General features: G+C 51.7%; 1 long non-coding RNA gene across 30 annotated transcripts in view; it reads left to right on the forward strand.

Annotated features, from left to right (window-relative positions):
• LOC125122446 (uncharacterized) overlaps nt 1–15,353 on the forward strand; it is a 79,837-nt gene that overhangs the window by 35,106 nt on the left and 29,378 nt on the right. For 26 of the 30 annotated variants that reach the window (XR_007133814.1, XR_007133793.1, XR_007133816.1 and 23 more), the window contains one exon: nt 11,408–11,547. The exons of 3 other annotated variants lie outside the window; for them this stretch is intronic. This is a non-coding gene — a long non-coding RNA (uncharacterized LOC125122446). Of the gene's footprint in view, nt 1–6,113; nt 6,310–11,407; nt 11,548–15,353 lie in introns of all 30 variants that reach the window. One more of the 30 variants, XR_007133799.1, reaches the window with a different exon arrangement.

Here is a 15,353-nt window from a genome sequence, read left to right on the forward strand (position 1 = left end):
CATTGAGATTTTTCCATTTTGTGGCTACTGTGAATAATGCTAATGTGAACATTTGTGTATAAGTCTTTTTGTGGATATGTTTTCATTTCATTTGGGTCAATACCTGAGCGGGAATTGCTGGGTTGCATGATACGTGTATATTTAACTTTTTGAAAAACTACCAAATTGTTTTGCCAAATCACCTGTGCTATTTTGCATTCCCACAAACAAAGCTTGTGGGTTCCTTTTGCTCCATGTCTTTGCCAGCACTAGGGACTGTTACTGTTGTTGCAGTTCTTCCAGTGGGGGTCATGTTACCTCATTAGACCTTTTTTTGGTCTTTGCGTTTTGTTTTGTCTTTAAACTTTGTGGGTTTTTTGGTTTTTTTTTTAAATGATTTTTATGTTTTCCATTATAGTTGGTTTACAGCGTTCTGTCAATTCCTGCTGTGCAGCAAAGTGACCCAGTTACACATATGCACACGTTCTTTTTCTCACATGATCCTCCATCCTGCTCCATCACAAGTGACTGGATAGAGTTCCCCGTGCTGTACAGCAGGATCTCATGGCTTATCCACTGCAAATGCAAGAGTTTGCATCTACCAACCCCAAACTCCCAGTGCATCCAAACTCCCTCCTCCTCTCCCTTGGCGAGTCTGTTCTGCGAGTCCATGAGTTTCTTTTCTGTGGAAAGGTTCATTTGTGCCATGTATTAGATTCCAGATATCAGTGATATCACATGGTATTTGTCTTTCTCTTTCTGACTTACTTCACTTAGTAGGAGCGTCTCTAAACTTTATTTTGAAGTAACCTCCGATTTACAGGGAGTGGTAAAGATTGTACAGGGAGTTCCTCTGGCCTTTGGCTCAGCATCCTGTAACCAGATGTGCTTTTGCCCCCAGTGGACATGGGGCATTATTTGGAGACGTTTTTGATGGTCACGTCGTGGGGAGGGGGCAGACAGGGGGCTGCCACTGGCACCTCGTGGGTAGAGGCGCCTCGAGATTGGGATGGATTGCAAGGCACTTCTGTATGTATTGGCCACACAATTCCCTCCCCTGTCATGGGGCTTCTTTTCCGAGTCTTTCCAGGCCTGAAGAATCAGTCAGAAGAGAAAAAGGTTTTCTTTTGTGCAGTGGGCGGTTTCGAGCTCCAGTGACTACAGACTAGAAGGCCCTGGGCCCCCTTCCCACAGGACAGGGACCCGCCTCAGAGCTTCCTTGACGGTGTCTCTGTGTGGAGTCAGAGGTGGCCGATTCCCTCTGGCCGCTACCTGTGTAGCATACTGGGGTTGGCACACGTAGCCCTGTGTGGGTCTTTTGGGGTCTCCACAGCCAGAGTATTGCCAGAGGGCTGCTGGACCTCTCCCGAGACTTCAGTAACAACGAGGAAGGCTTCTTGACCGTCCTGGAGATCCTGAGCAGATCGTCAGAAGACGCAGGTTGTACAAGGACTGTGTACTCTTATTTTTCACTTGTGCAGTTCCAAGAAACTGCATATAAGCTTTGATAGCTAATTAAAATAGAACCTGTTGGGAGTTCCTGTTTTGGCACAGCAGAAGCGAATCCAACCAGTATCCATGAGGATCTGGGTTCGATCCCTGGCCTCGCTCAGTGGGTTAAGGATCCAGCATTGCCGTGAGCTGTGGTGTAGGTCACAGACGCAGCTCAGATCTGGCGTGGCTGTGGCTGTGGCGTAGGCCAGTGGCTACAGCTCTGATTCAGAACTTTCATATGCCGCGGGTGTGGCCCTAAAAAGCAGGAAAAAAAAACAAAAAAGAATCTGTTTATCGATCAGTAAGCTTTAGGCAGTGTCTAGCCATGGATGGATTTTGTCATGAAGAAGGGGCATCTTATTTAGCATCAAATTGTCCTTATTTTTAGAAAATTAGAATGACTAAGGACTGCGAATGCTCTTTGCCCTGGCAAGTTAGGCCTTTTGTGTTTTGTGAGTTTTGCAACCCTTGGTTGCTAGGAAACGCCCAATCAGAAGTCCTTTGGGTGAGAGCAATCCCAGTCGTTGGGACCCCACCTGTGGTCTCTGGAGGCTGATCCTGATTTTTCTTTCTCCTTCCCACCTCCCCACGACTGCTGTCCTGGAAGAAAGGCACACTGCCTTGTGGTAGACCCTAAGTTGTCCGTCCTTCCCCGCCCGCCCCCTGTCTATCCATCCCATCCCTGCCTTGTCAAAAAGGGCAGGTCAGAGGAGTAACTAGTGGGATCCCCAGTGCTGAGGGTTGCTCTGCACCCCCTGCCTCCTGCGTTTCCGGCGACGGGTAGACGGCTTGAGAAAGTTCCCAAGATCTCAGGCTTGCTTTAGATTTTGAGCGCTTTAACTGAAAATAGAAAAACAAGCCTTCCGTAAAGCTCCCATATTAGTTTAAAATATTCATATGAATATGACACAATGCTTTTAAAAAGGCCCGAGTGGATGTTTTGAGTCCTTAAATGGATTCGCTCTGTAAACGAGTCACCATTTACAGTGCTGAAGCAATTACATATTTGTGTTAAATGTAATGACTCTATTGGAGCTAGAGCCGCTCTTTTGTTTAATGTTTTGCCTTAGAAGTAATTGCGATGCGTGGATGGTGGGGGAGTGCATTTGTGAAAGAATTATTTATGGTGTGCACATTCTGGGTGCTGGAATTTAAACAAGCACAACCCATAGGTCTGGCACATGTGCCATTAGTTGTGCTGGCTTTTGGACGCTAGCCCAGCGTGATGACCTCCGCTCCCGCCTCGATTTATATACGGCTTGTTATAAGAGAATTGTCATTCTCTCTTCTTTTTATGTTTGATCTTGTCATATAGCTTATTAGCTTTTTAAACCTGTCTGTAGCATCAATACTCTAAATGGGAAATGATTTCGAAACTGCATTTGTCTAATTTTCTTGACGAAGTATTTCAGTAAGAAAAGCTGGACGCTCTCCATATGTGCTGTATAAGGTGCTTGGCTGCTTCTTGTAGTTCTTTCTCTCCCTTTCTCCCACCGCGGAGCCCGCGGTGCGGGCTGAGCTGATGGAACGGGTTGCTCCCAGTGCCATTTTTCTGCGAGGAGCAGACCAGGTTTTTCCGGTGGTGCTGCCCAGTACCTCATACCTCTTGTGGTGAGGTGCCCCGTGGACCCCAACAGTCAGGCGTGAAAAATGACAACCTTAAGACCTCGTAGCAAATTCTCTCTGTCTGTTATTTTCGCCGATGTTCATAATTCAGAACACAGCTTCTTAGAGTTAAGTGACTCAAGAACAAAAGCTCTATTTGTGCCCAGTTTCTTTAATCACAGAGGAGGGCGATGGCAAAGCCTTCGTATTATCATGAGATATTTCTTTTTTAAAAAAACTTTTTATTATGGAAATTTTCAAACACACCTGGCAGTAGCAAGAATATTAAACTAAGTGCCCGTGTCCTCTTCACCCAGCTTCAACTACCATTAACATTTGACCAGCCTGTTTTTTCCCTTTGTCTTACCCAGATACATCCAGCCCAGATAAAAGCATTTCCCAGACATTTCAGCTGTAAATGCTCTGGTTATTTCTCCCGAAGCCATATAGACGCTTAAAAATAAATGAATAAACAAACAACCTCAGTGCCGTTATCACAAGTACAAAAATCATCATTCGTTCCTTAATATCATCTAACATCTGCGCACTGTCCACATGCTCCCAGTTTTCTCATAAATCTGTTTTTGGCAGATAGCCTGGTGGAATCAGAATCGCACAAGGGCCACGCCTTGCCTTCGGTCGGTGTGTCTTTCCGATCCCCTTTAGTTCCCAGTGGTTCTGCCTCCCCTTTTCTTACCAGCGGTTTTTTGCTGGTATTTGCTGTTGCCGGCTGGTATTTGCCGAGGAAGCTAGGCCGCTGGTCCCCTAGGATCTCCCATGTTTGGGATCTGGCTGACCGCGCCTCCGGTGTTATTTGAGATGCTCCTCTTTTCCCAGGCGTCCTCCAAGCCTGCGAACTCTAGAGGCTCTGTCAGACGCGGGGCTTTGTCTAGTAGAGTGAGGACACTTTTGAGGTGCTGCTGTGTTTTCCTGCCGTATCTAATCAGGAAGCACCAAAGCAGTGTGGTCCCTGGATCAGGTTTTGTTTTTTGTTTTTTGCCTTTTTGCCATTTCTTGGGCCGCTCCCGCGGCATATGGAGGTTCCCAGGCTAGGGGTCCAATCGGAGCTGTAGCCGCCAGCCCACGCCAGAGCCACAGCAACGCGGGATCCGAGCCGCATCTGCAACCTACACCACAGCTCACGGCAACGCCGGATCGTTAACCCACTGAGCAAGGGCAGGGACCGAACCCGCAACCTCATGGTTCCTGGTCGCATTCGTTAACCACTGCGCCACGACGGGAACTCCCCTGGATCAGGTTTTGGCAGCCAGGTCCATTGATTACAGAGCTCCTCCTCAACTTTTGAGCACCCGTCTGTGGTCCTTGCCTGGATCACCAATGGGATTTTGTTAGAGGTTGCACGGTTGTGATGCCCTCATTTGATCATTCTTCTTAATTTACTAGCTGGAATTCTTCACAAAGAACTTCCTGCTCGGAGTTCCCGTCGTGGCTCAGTGGTTAACGAATCCGATGAGGAACCATGAGGTTGCGGGTTCGATCCCTGGCCTTGCTCAGTGGGTTAAGGATCTGGCATTGCCATGAGCTGAGGTGTAGGTCACAGACATGGCTCGGATCCCGCGTTGCTGTGGCTCTGGCGTATGCTGGTGGCTACAGCTCCGATTAGACCCCCCTGTACCCTGGGAACCTCCATATGCTGCGGGAGCGGCCCTAGAAAAGTCAAAAAAAAAAAAAAAAAAGAACTTCCCCCTCAACTATTTGGTGACCCTGGTAAACTATGTGTCTAGGGGAGACAGGTTATATGCTTTATTTTCCCCCTTTATTTTCTAGTTTCCAGAATAATTTTTTGTGGCCTAACAACTTACACGTTTACCAATTAGGTTTTAAAGATTTGTTTGGTGCGTCCCACCATGGTGTGGTGGGTTAAGAACCTGACTGCAGTGGCTTGGGTCGCTGCGGAGGCACAGGTTTGATTCCTGGCCTGGTGCAGTGGGTTAAAGGATCTGATATTGCCGCAGCTGCAGCGTAGGTTGCAGCTGCCTCGGATGCAATCCCTGGCCCAGAAACTTGCATGTGCGGCCATAAAATTAAAAAAAAAATTTTTTTGTGTATTATTATGAACTCCTGAATTTTAACATGTGTAGATATGTTTTAATCCATTGTAGTTGTTATTCCTTTCAGTAATCAACTTGCTCAAGCTTGGATCAGTGGGAACCCTTCAAGCTGACTCCTGAATCTTCTTCGTATGACCCGGGACACTGATAGCTCACCTCTACCTGGGATCAGTCATTTCTCCAAGGAGTCCTGGTTCCTTTACGAGCAAATAATCGTAGGAAAGCAGGATGTGGGTACCAGGGCCGCTCATTGCAGCAGGATTGGTCACGGCTTGTAGTGACAGAGGATTTTATTTTCTTTAAAAAAAAAAATTCCTCATGAGTCTCTATTGGTATTTCCAACTGAAATTTAGAAGTACAGAGCTTTTACTTTCTTCATTGTATATCTGTATCTTTTTTTTCTTTAACAGAGGACAAATCTTCCTTCCTAATGGTGTTAATGTGTGTGGGGTGGTATTTAAAATAAAAATAGCAGTTTTATTACTAATGACGTGATCGGATCACTGAGCAGAGTTTACAGTTTCTTTGCAGGTCTCTTTGCTTTTCGGCTCTCTCTCCCCCCGAGGGGCGAGGGGCGCAGTTGTTAATATCACTGTGTTTAAAGTCATTTGCATTGACCCTTCTTCTTGTGGTTAAGCTGCCAACTTGATGCACACTTAGGCTCATTTGTTCTCATTTATTTTTCATTTTTAGGAATTGCTTTAGCTTTTACATTCTGATTTAATTTAGACTTATAATTATTTAAAATGTTTTTACATGATCTAAGTCAAAACTGTAAAAGAAAGTGCATTAAGAGAACTCTGATTTCCGCCTGTCTCCCTGCCCGTTCTCCCCCTCCCCTCCGGATGGCCGTTTTTGTTAGGTTGCGGTTTATTCTTGCCTTGGGAAGAACGCACATGTCCAAATGACTCTAAGCTAATACCCGGATGTCCTTGTACCGTCCACCCCTTGTTCCGTCCCCAGGTGCCAGGTGGCGCACTGTACCCTGTGCCCTGTCGCTTCCTGCCCCGTCGTCTTGGGTGTCTCGGAGACGAGCCCAGGGCCGTCGAGGGAAGGCAGCCTCGTTACTTTCCCCAGCATCGCAGCGCTCCACTGCGGCCTTGATCCTGAGACCTGAACCTCAGGCCTGCCCTCTGCCACCTTACAATCCCTGCAACAGGTAACCTTGCCGCGTTTCCATTTCTGTCCCTTTATCGGGAGGATGGCTTCCCACAAAGGCGAAGTGTGTTTGTAATTTCTTACGATATGCCAAGTTTTTGTGATCTCCAAGAAATTTTGTGATTTTGACTTGTGTTTCTCTCTTGATCCAAGCCTTTTTGAGAGAGTAAAGAGGTCTCTTTTACCTGGTAGGCAGTGTGATGGGAGTAAACACGGCTCTTAAATAAGGAAAGAAGTCCTCCTGCCTCCCCTCTCTCTCCTAACAGCAGTAATTTGATTATTTTGAATTTTCTTCTCCGGGTGCTTGCGTTTTCTTCCGCGTAGGTCTCGTCATGACGGGCTGCGGGCTCTCCCGTTCATTCATTTGTCCAGCGGCTCTGAGTGCTCGTCCTGCGCCGAGCCCCGTGCCCCCTGCCGGGCCCGATGAGGTGACTGGGACGATTTTCCGGCCCGGGAAGTCCGTCCGGGTGCCGTGGGCCTTGTACGTCTTCATGATCTCCGTGTCTTTAATTTTTGTGGATGCTCACAGCTCTTTCAGCGTTTTTGTACTGTGGATGCCGTGAGCTCCAGAAAGCTGCAGTTTTATTTTTCCATTGGCTTTTCTTTTTCCTTTGGATACAGTCTTAAAAATGCGGTTCCGCTGGGTCAGGGGATGTGGCGTTTCCTTGACCTTCGTCAGGTGTCACGGTCAGGTGTTCCATTCCAGAGGAGCAAGGCAGACACTGTGGCTTGGATCCCGGGCTCTCGTATGGTTCCTCTGCTTGCCGGAGAGTCGTGTTCGTGGCGCTGTCCGCCTGGGCTGCTCATGCCTCCAGCCCCACCCCACCACCCTGACAGCTCGGTCACTCCTCCCTGGGGTCTCCGGAGCTGCCTCCGAAGTCCCAAAGATGGCCTCGTGCGCTCCCCGTGCTCTGCCCTGCTCTCCTCCCGCCCCCCCACCCCTGAGCTGGCCTCCCTGGGGATCCCCGGCTCCCTGCTGCCCGCCTCCTCCCACCCCAGCCCTGTAGGCCATCTCCACGGTCCCTCTCCGTTTTCTCCTCTGGACGGTGACTCCGCCATCCTGCTCTGCCTGCCTGTCCCCAGGCCGCCCACCTCCTCCATCCCGGTTGCCGAGCTTGGCAAGGGGGGTCCGTTGACCGCTGTGTGCGCCCCTGTGGATGTCTGGACTCCATCGCAGCTGGGCTCGTGGGGCTGCCTGGCTGTCCTCTCGCTTGTCCCTCATCAGCTGCTTTCACCTCACCCTCGGCAGCTCTTTTAGACCTTGGCCGCTGTCATCGGGCCTCTTCGCCCCACGCCTGGCTGGTGACCTTGCCTTTGACTCTTCCGGAGGAACCATCCAATCACCTCCTTCCCTCCCCTCCGGCCTCTCTCTAGACCCATGTCTCCTTGTGTCCCTAACAGGTGCCCAGCCCTTGGGCACACCCTCTACTCCCTTCCTGGTCCTCAACCAGAGATAAGATGACGTCATACCTTACTCAGCAGCGCCTTGGGCACAGCGCGCTTCCTGTGTGCCTTTCATTCTGCTCATGCTGACTCCCTGCCCTTCCAGATGCCCTCTACTCCCGTCAGCCTCCACCTCCTGACAGATGCCCACCCTCCTGAGAGCCCCAAGGTCCGAGAGCCACAAGATCCTGGCCGTGCCCTGGGTCCCCGAGGAGTCAGGCTCCATAACTGGGCAGAGATGCAGATTGCTGAGGGTGGGAGTGGCTGTGCCAGGGTCTGCTTTCGGGCGGCCTGGCTTTCTCTGCTCATCCTCAGGTACTTTTCACGGCCATTGAACAGGCAGTGATTCCTGTGAGCGATGAAATTCACAGAATGGGGCACGACAGCAATATTATCACTGTGCCTGCTGCTCTTGCTAATAGCTGCCATTCCTTTCTCCCTCCCTCCCTCCCTTCCTCTTTCTCTCCCTCTCTTTCTTTCTGCTGTCCCTGAGGCATGGGGAAGGATCAAACCTGCACCCGAGCAGTGACAACGCCGGATCCGAACCCGCTGTACCGCAGAGCTCCGAGCTGTTTCTTGAGCTCCCACACTCTGGTTTGTTCTTGCTGACCATCCCGGGAGGGGTGGGCACAGCTCGTTAGTTCACCCTTGTTTTAGACTTGAGGGACCCCGGCACTGAGAGGTATTGGGAGCACAGGATGCCAGCCTGGGTTCCAGAGGCTCCTCTGGTGAGAGTTTTAGGATCGCCCAGGTCTCCTGGCTCTTGTAGCCAGTGGTTTCTCTCCCATTCTGAGCCCCTGACACCAGGAACAGGGTCCCTCTTACTTCTCTCTGTGACCTAGTGTAGTAAAGACTATAGAACCGCGTCCGCGGTAAGCGCTCCCGCTGCCAGCGTGGCTGTCCTGGGCGCCTTGCCTCTGTCTTTAACGCACAGCCCACCCCTTTTCAGATAGGATGTTTCCCTCCCGCCTTGGTCCTGTCTCTCGTCCATCACTTCGTCTCTCTCACTGGCTTTTCTCTCTTGGTTATAATCTCACCCAAGTCCCCCTCGTCGTCGCTTCCCCAGGCCCTGACCTTGAGCACGGCATCCGCCCTTTCCCAGGGTTCTCTGCAGCCTGGACCCCCCGGCGGGCTCCTGGTCGGGGCTCTCAGCTCATCGCAAGCCGCCAGTGGTCCCTAAAGCCAGCGAGAGCCGTCTGGCCACGGACCCAGGTCATCTCATTGTGAAATCCGGTGGTTTTGCTTTATCAAAAATACTTTCAACTTTTTAAATTTCAGGAACTGTTTTAATCACACGAGAGGGTTGTGTCATAAACGCTCATGTACCTGCTGCTGAATTTGACGGATGTTAATGTTTGGCAGCTTTGCCTGGAACCTTTTGTTGTTTTGTTTATAGGTTAGAGATGTGGTGGGAGCTGCACGGGGCCTCATCCCGCCTTCTCCCTCCTCCCTCTTCTGTAGGAAGCTGTCCTCCTGGCCTGGGCTGTCCCTTCCCAGGCAGGGTTTTACCGTCACCCCACCTGCGCAAGTGGCCCTGAGTAGGAGAGCATCCTGACGCGGGTGCCTCGGGACCTGGTATAAATGCCGTCGGGCCGTGCTTTCCACTCCGCCGCCTGCTTTTACTTCCCCGTTTTTCTCATCCATCCACGCTGATCGGGAGAGCTCGTGGTCATTCATTTGAACCGCTTTATGGTGTTGCGTTTCTGTTTTTCCACCGTTTATTTACCAACCCTGCGCCGTCCTCTCTCCTCCGCTTGTCCCGTTAAGCGCCCCCCGCGGTTTGGAAGGCGCCGTCCTTGGCTGCCCGCTCAGCCGCTCAGCCCTTCTCACTGCTCCATCCTGGCGGCGGGATGAGAGGAGTCTGGTCCCGAATGAGTTCTCTGTCCCTGCAGCTCATCCTCGGGCAGGTCTGACACGGGATTTCCAGCCTTCATTTGGGGCTGCTGGGCCCCAGGTGCCAGCCTTTATGTAGGTCAGGTCATTTCGTCCCACGGCCACCTGTGGGATAGGTGCTGCTACTGCCCACGGCCGCGGGTGAAGAGACCGAGTGCCTGAGGCGGCCCCGCGAGTCCCCGCACGGGGCAGACTGGGTGCCGTGTTCACAGCCCTGTGGTGTCACCTCTCGGGTTCTGAAGGTCCTTCCCTGGTCTTTGTCACCAGCCCTGGCCCTCGCCCACCCTTTGGGGTGTTGTCAGTTCTTCTCTGACGGTGCCAGGCCTCATCTACTTCCATGGGCCTGGGGGGTCCCTGTGCGCCTGTGACAGGTGGGGCCCACGCTGATGATGCTGGACCATCTCAGACCCTTAACTTGATCACATCTGCAAAGACCCTTGTCCCAGAGAAGGTCACCTTCAGGGATTCCAAGGGTTTGACGCGGACATACTTCTGGGGCCATCGTTGGCCACCTTCCGCCTTCCGACGGCCTTCGATGTCTGGAGGTGCACCTGCCCGGGACCCTCCCCCTGGGGCGGCCTCCCCGCGCGGCCCGGGTGTGTGGTGTCGCGAGGCAGGCCCGGCTCGCCCACCCTGTGGTCCCTGCTACTCTGAGCTTGTGTCTGATGCTCGGAGTGACAGGGGCTGTCGCTGCCTCTGGTTGGACGCAGGTCCTCCCAGCTGAGCCCGGTGATCCTGCTGGTGTCCCCCGGGATTGTCCAAGTGGCCACCTTGCTGACCTTCCCGCCCTCAGGGACACCGCTGCCAGAATGACCTTCCTCAGGTGCTGTCTTCATCCGGTCACCTGTTCAGAATCTTGAATGCTCGCTGGCCTCCGAGGCTTCCGTCCCCCGGGACCTGCTCCCCCCTCATCACTTGCAGTGCTCCCGCCCCCCTCGGTCCCTTTGCTCGTCCCTGCCTCCTCATCACGGCCGTGGGCTGCACGGCTCACGACTTCCTTGCTGACTTGGAATTTCCTGTGCTTTTCCTGCCCCAAAGCCTCTCCCTGCAGCTTCTTGGGACCCTCTGCGCTCTGTGGCTGCGCCCCTGTGCCGACCTCAGCCGTCCCTCGTCTGGCCCGCGGAGCCTTCGTTCCCGGGTGCCGCCGACTGGGGCTCTTCCAATGCGACAGATGATTCGCTCTGGGGCTTTACAGAGGGTGGGAGGAAGGCACCACATTCCTGTCCTTGTGCTCATGGAGGGGGGAGTGTGCTCCGTGCCGTGGGCATCCTGCCAGGTCCTCCTGAGGTCAGTCGGAGGACGAAGGATAAATCAGACGTGGTACCCGCCCTCCAGGTGCCCTCTCTGCAGTGGGCAAGGCAGACAATGCTGTGTAGTCATGCAGGAGAAGTTGTGTGTGTGTGTGTGTGTGTGTGTGTGTGTAAATCTGGGGTCCCCGTTGTGAAGATAAGGGGCGGGGGACGGTTCGCCTTCAGCGTGTAGGTGGGGACCCTGACCTGGGTGGGGCAGGGGGCATTTGGCTGGAGAGCAGAGGGACGGTTGGTGTCATCAGGGGTGTAATAAAAGGCCTCAGGGAGGAAGTGCGACCCAAGGGCCAGATGTGCGTGGTTCAGGCGCTGCTGCGGCGGGGTCGGGGGCGGGGAGGCGGGGGTCGGGGCCGGGGAGGCAGCGGCAGCTGGCTTGGCGTTCGGTGAGGAGGCAGTTTGATCCTGATCCTGAAAGCGCTTTGGCCTATTCTGTGTTTCACCTTTTGCCTCTTCCAGGTTAGAAAATGAAGTCAGGAAGTGCTGTTGGTTCTTCTGGAACAAGACCTAATTTTCCAGCACGATGTTGAAAACACGGTGTGTCCAGTCCTGCTGGCGCTCTCTGCCCCCGTCGGCAAGGACAAGCAAAAGCCGCGAACGTGAGTCCATCTGGGCAGGGCAGCCCCACACCTCTCCGGACTGTCCTTAACTTGGCGTGTGCGTCACACGCATTCCCTGTGGACCCTACACTGTTCGCATAAACGAGGCAGCTGGTGGTGTGGACTCAGAGGGTTCACGGTGCACGTGTGAGCCTGTATCGCCAGTGATTACCTGTAGATCCAGTTGTTTCAAGAAGGCAAGTGAGGGTGACTTAGGCAGAGTCGTGGCAGCTGGCTTGGGCTTCTGCTGGGCAGGAGGACGCTGAGGCTGATGGGTAAATCCTTGAGCCAGCGTGCATCAGGGACCCTGTTTCCCAAAGTAGGGGACCAGGTGTGGAAGGGGAGATGATTTTAGGTGGTGCTTGGACAATTAAAAAAAATAAAATCTAATAGACACGTGTGTCTGTTTCATAAATTAGGCCAAGACTAAAGTAGGCATGTCAGCAAATGCGAGAGAGTCCCTCTGGAGAAAGCGGCCGAGACGCTTGCAGCCTTTGGGGACACGCTGTGTTCAAGTGTCTGTGCTCTTATGCGTTGAAGGCGTGCAGTGGAAGGCGTCGTCTAAATCCGTAACTTCTGCTTTTAGTGGTGAATTCTGTGGTATCCTTGGGTTTGTTTACGAAGTGATGGGAACAATCCAAGACCTTGTTCTTGCTTCTCGAATCCTTGTCCCTGAGCCAGGGCTGACCTGCACGTGCGACCCTCAGACCAAGACCTCCAGCTTGTCCCTGGGAGTCCGCATGGCTCAGGGGGAGGCCACCCGGGGCCACCTCGTGTTCCCCAGCTGCTGCTTCTCCCTCCACTGACCCACACGGGTGGTGCTGCCCAGCCTGGCCCTTTGTGTTGGTGTTACAGAAGAAAATGGGCCAGGATGATTCTGGCACTTGAGGAAAATACATAAGGACTGAAAAAGTCTTAAGCCTGGGAGTTCCCATCATGGCACAGTGGAAATGAACCCGACGAGGAACCACGAGGTTGGCGGTTGGATCCCTGGCCTCACTCCGTGGGTTAAAGATCTGACATTGCTGTGAACTGTGGTGTAGGCTGCAGACGTGGTTTGGATCCCGAGTTGCTGCGGCTGTGGGGTAGGCCCACAGCTACAGCTCTGATTCGACCCCTAGCCTGGGGACCTCTGTATGCTGTGGGTGCGGCCCTAAAAGGCAAAAAAGAAAGAAAGAAAAAGAAAAAATCATCTTAAGCCTTATTTATGAGTACGGTAAGTTATAGAAGAGTTGGTTTCTTGAAAAAAGAATGACGTTTGAGAAAAGAATTCTTTTCTTGTTGAAACTGTGGAAACATTATACACCATGGAGCTAAAAATTTGTAATACAGCATCAGAACGTTTGGCAGTTATTCTTCATTTATGTAAAAGTTGTCCTCAACTATGAGGTAAAGGTCTGGCTTTTAAACTAATTTAATTTTTTGCATATTCCATATATTTATGAGTCAGGCTGAAGAATAATTGATTATTAAAATTCAAATTCTCTAGGGTTCTTTTATAAATTTCAAGTTTCCCTCTAAGAAATTAAATTTATTTTGTGAAATGAACCTGGATAATATCATTTAGTTGGGAGATTTGGCAGATGAGCAGTGAACTTTGCCAACCGAATCTTCTTTTTTTGTTTAAAAGTTGGTTATCGGCAAGTTTCCAAGGCTACAGCTGACAACAAGATATCCTATCCTTAAAGACTGATAATACCATGAAAAATAATGCTACAGGCATTTTTGCATGATTTTTATTGTGTTTTGTTTCCAGCCACTCCATTCTTGTCAGCAATATTCTTCTTCTTCTTCTTCTTGGATGAAAATATTTGGAAAAATAGAACAAATCTTCAAGAAGCTCTTTTCACATTTCACTTACAGAACAAATTAGTTCTCATAAACTGTGTTTTTCATTCCAAGTGGGTTGCTGATATCGTAACGTGAAGTGTGCAGGCTTTCAAATGCAGCTAAGAACAAAAATGGTCTTGACCCCCCCCCCCCCGTCCCGGGGGGAGGCACATCTGCCTTTTGGGGTGTTTCAGGAGAATTGCCACTTCTCTCGCCTGGGGCCCAGAGGACTCGGGATGTGGGGGCCTTGCCTGGCGCGTGTGTGCTCAGCCCAGACTCAGAAGCTGTTGTGTCTTCCTTCCCCTGTCACCTGGGGACCAAGGAGACTCGGAGGGGTCTCATGCCTTGGGTCCCCAGAGTCCTGGGGCTCAGAGGGTGCTGTTTTCTTTGTAGCTGGGAAATGGCAGCCTGGGTAGAGATCGGATTTCGTTCTTCAAGGAACAGGGGCCACATGTGTGATTAGCAGAGCTCCCGGGAGGCCGGGGTTCTCATTCAGCGGGTCTGTGGGTGACACCCCAAATTCCGTGGCCGTTGATGTGTACTTGTGAGGAGGTGATGGGTGAGAAAAGAAGCAAACTGCACTGCTCCAGGATCCTTGTGTCTGGGGGGTTTTCTCTGCAGCCATATGGACTGAGTGGTGCTGCTGCTGCGTCCATGTGTACATAATAAACACACCCACTCGCGGAGCAGCGCCGTTTTGCAGGAATTGGCGTCTTGCTCCAGGGAAACCGAATACCTTCGTAGGCAAATCGTGCGTCTGGTCATGAGACTTTTCCCTCTCTTTGGAAGTTACAATCAGTTGGTTCTGATGCCAGCAACCCCCGTGTACACAGGACTGGGAGACTCAGAGCTGGCCAGCGGGACATGTCCTAGGCGTTTTAAAATCGAGTTACACAGCACTGAGTGTGCGCATTACCTGCTGGTTTCCTACGTCCTGCTTCCTCACATAAATGCATTTTGTCTTGTGAGGTCTGTCTGATGTGCCAGGAAGCATTAGTGCCTCCCTCCCTCACGCAGCCAGGAGGCTTGGTTCCTATCTGTCTTCTGTCATTCAGCGATTGAATTGTGGACTTCCGATGTTTGTTTATTTCTCCTTCAAAATGGGGCGCTTCTTAAACACAGCTGTCTCTCCGCCATCGGCACCCAACACAGTGCCAGGCCCAGAGTCAGTCCTAAATAAATGTTAGTTGTCGAATGAATGAATCGGTAAAACCTGGAAGCGCTGTATCCTGTAATTATATCTCGACAGCATAAACAGGCCACTGGAGACCAATTATAATTCCTCTTGCTTGCAGGAAGGCCATTAGCATTCTGAGATTATAACTAATTGTCAGAAGCCTATTTTTCTCTCCCAACACGTTTTCGCATTAAGGCTTCCTCATTTTTTGTTGTCATTCCTATTTTGGAGCGCATTTTTATTTGTGCATTTATTTAGAGAGAGCGTCGTGGCTCTGGGCTGCAAGGAAGAGCTGGCTCCCAGCAACCGGCCCAGGACCTTCCTTCAGATGAGCAGTTCCCGGGCCCCGGGAACGTCGCTTCTCGTCACTTGCTGTGCGGACTTTTAATGATTCTGGGTTTGTTTTATACGGGTAGTAATAAGGTCTTGTGGGTGTGGCGGATGGCGAGGGTGGATGCAGGTGCCGGGCACTCTTTAGTGCCCGTTGCCCTGGATACGAAGCCTCGTGTCTCATTTATGTGGCTGTCACTCTGTGCAGCTCTGCCCAGCATCAGATGAGAGATGTGCATCCTCCGGTTCAGAAGACATGAGCCTGCCCCTCATTTGTGTTGTGGGGGCACCCCCCCACCCTGCCCCTAGGAGGGTTTCTTTCCCCTCCTGCCTGCTGCGCGCAGATTCCAGATCAAGAAGTGGGAGAGTCGCTCCCCAGGACTTGCTCTGCTGGGGGCGGGGAGGCCGGGCGGTGCAGTGGGCAGAGCAGACTCAGAGGCAGGAAGTCCTCCCTTCTTCCCCCCCCCCC

This window comes from Phacochoerus africanus, chromosome 3 (genome assembly GCF_016906955.1).
Source record: "Phacochoerus africanus isolate WHEZ1 chromosome 3, ROS_Pafr_v1, whole genome shotgun sequence".
NCBI lineage: Eukaryota > Metazoa > Chordata > Mammalia > Artiodactyla > Suidae > Phacochoerus > Phacochoerus africanus.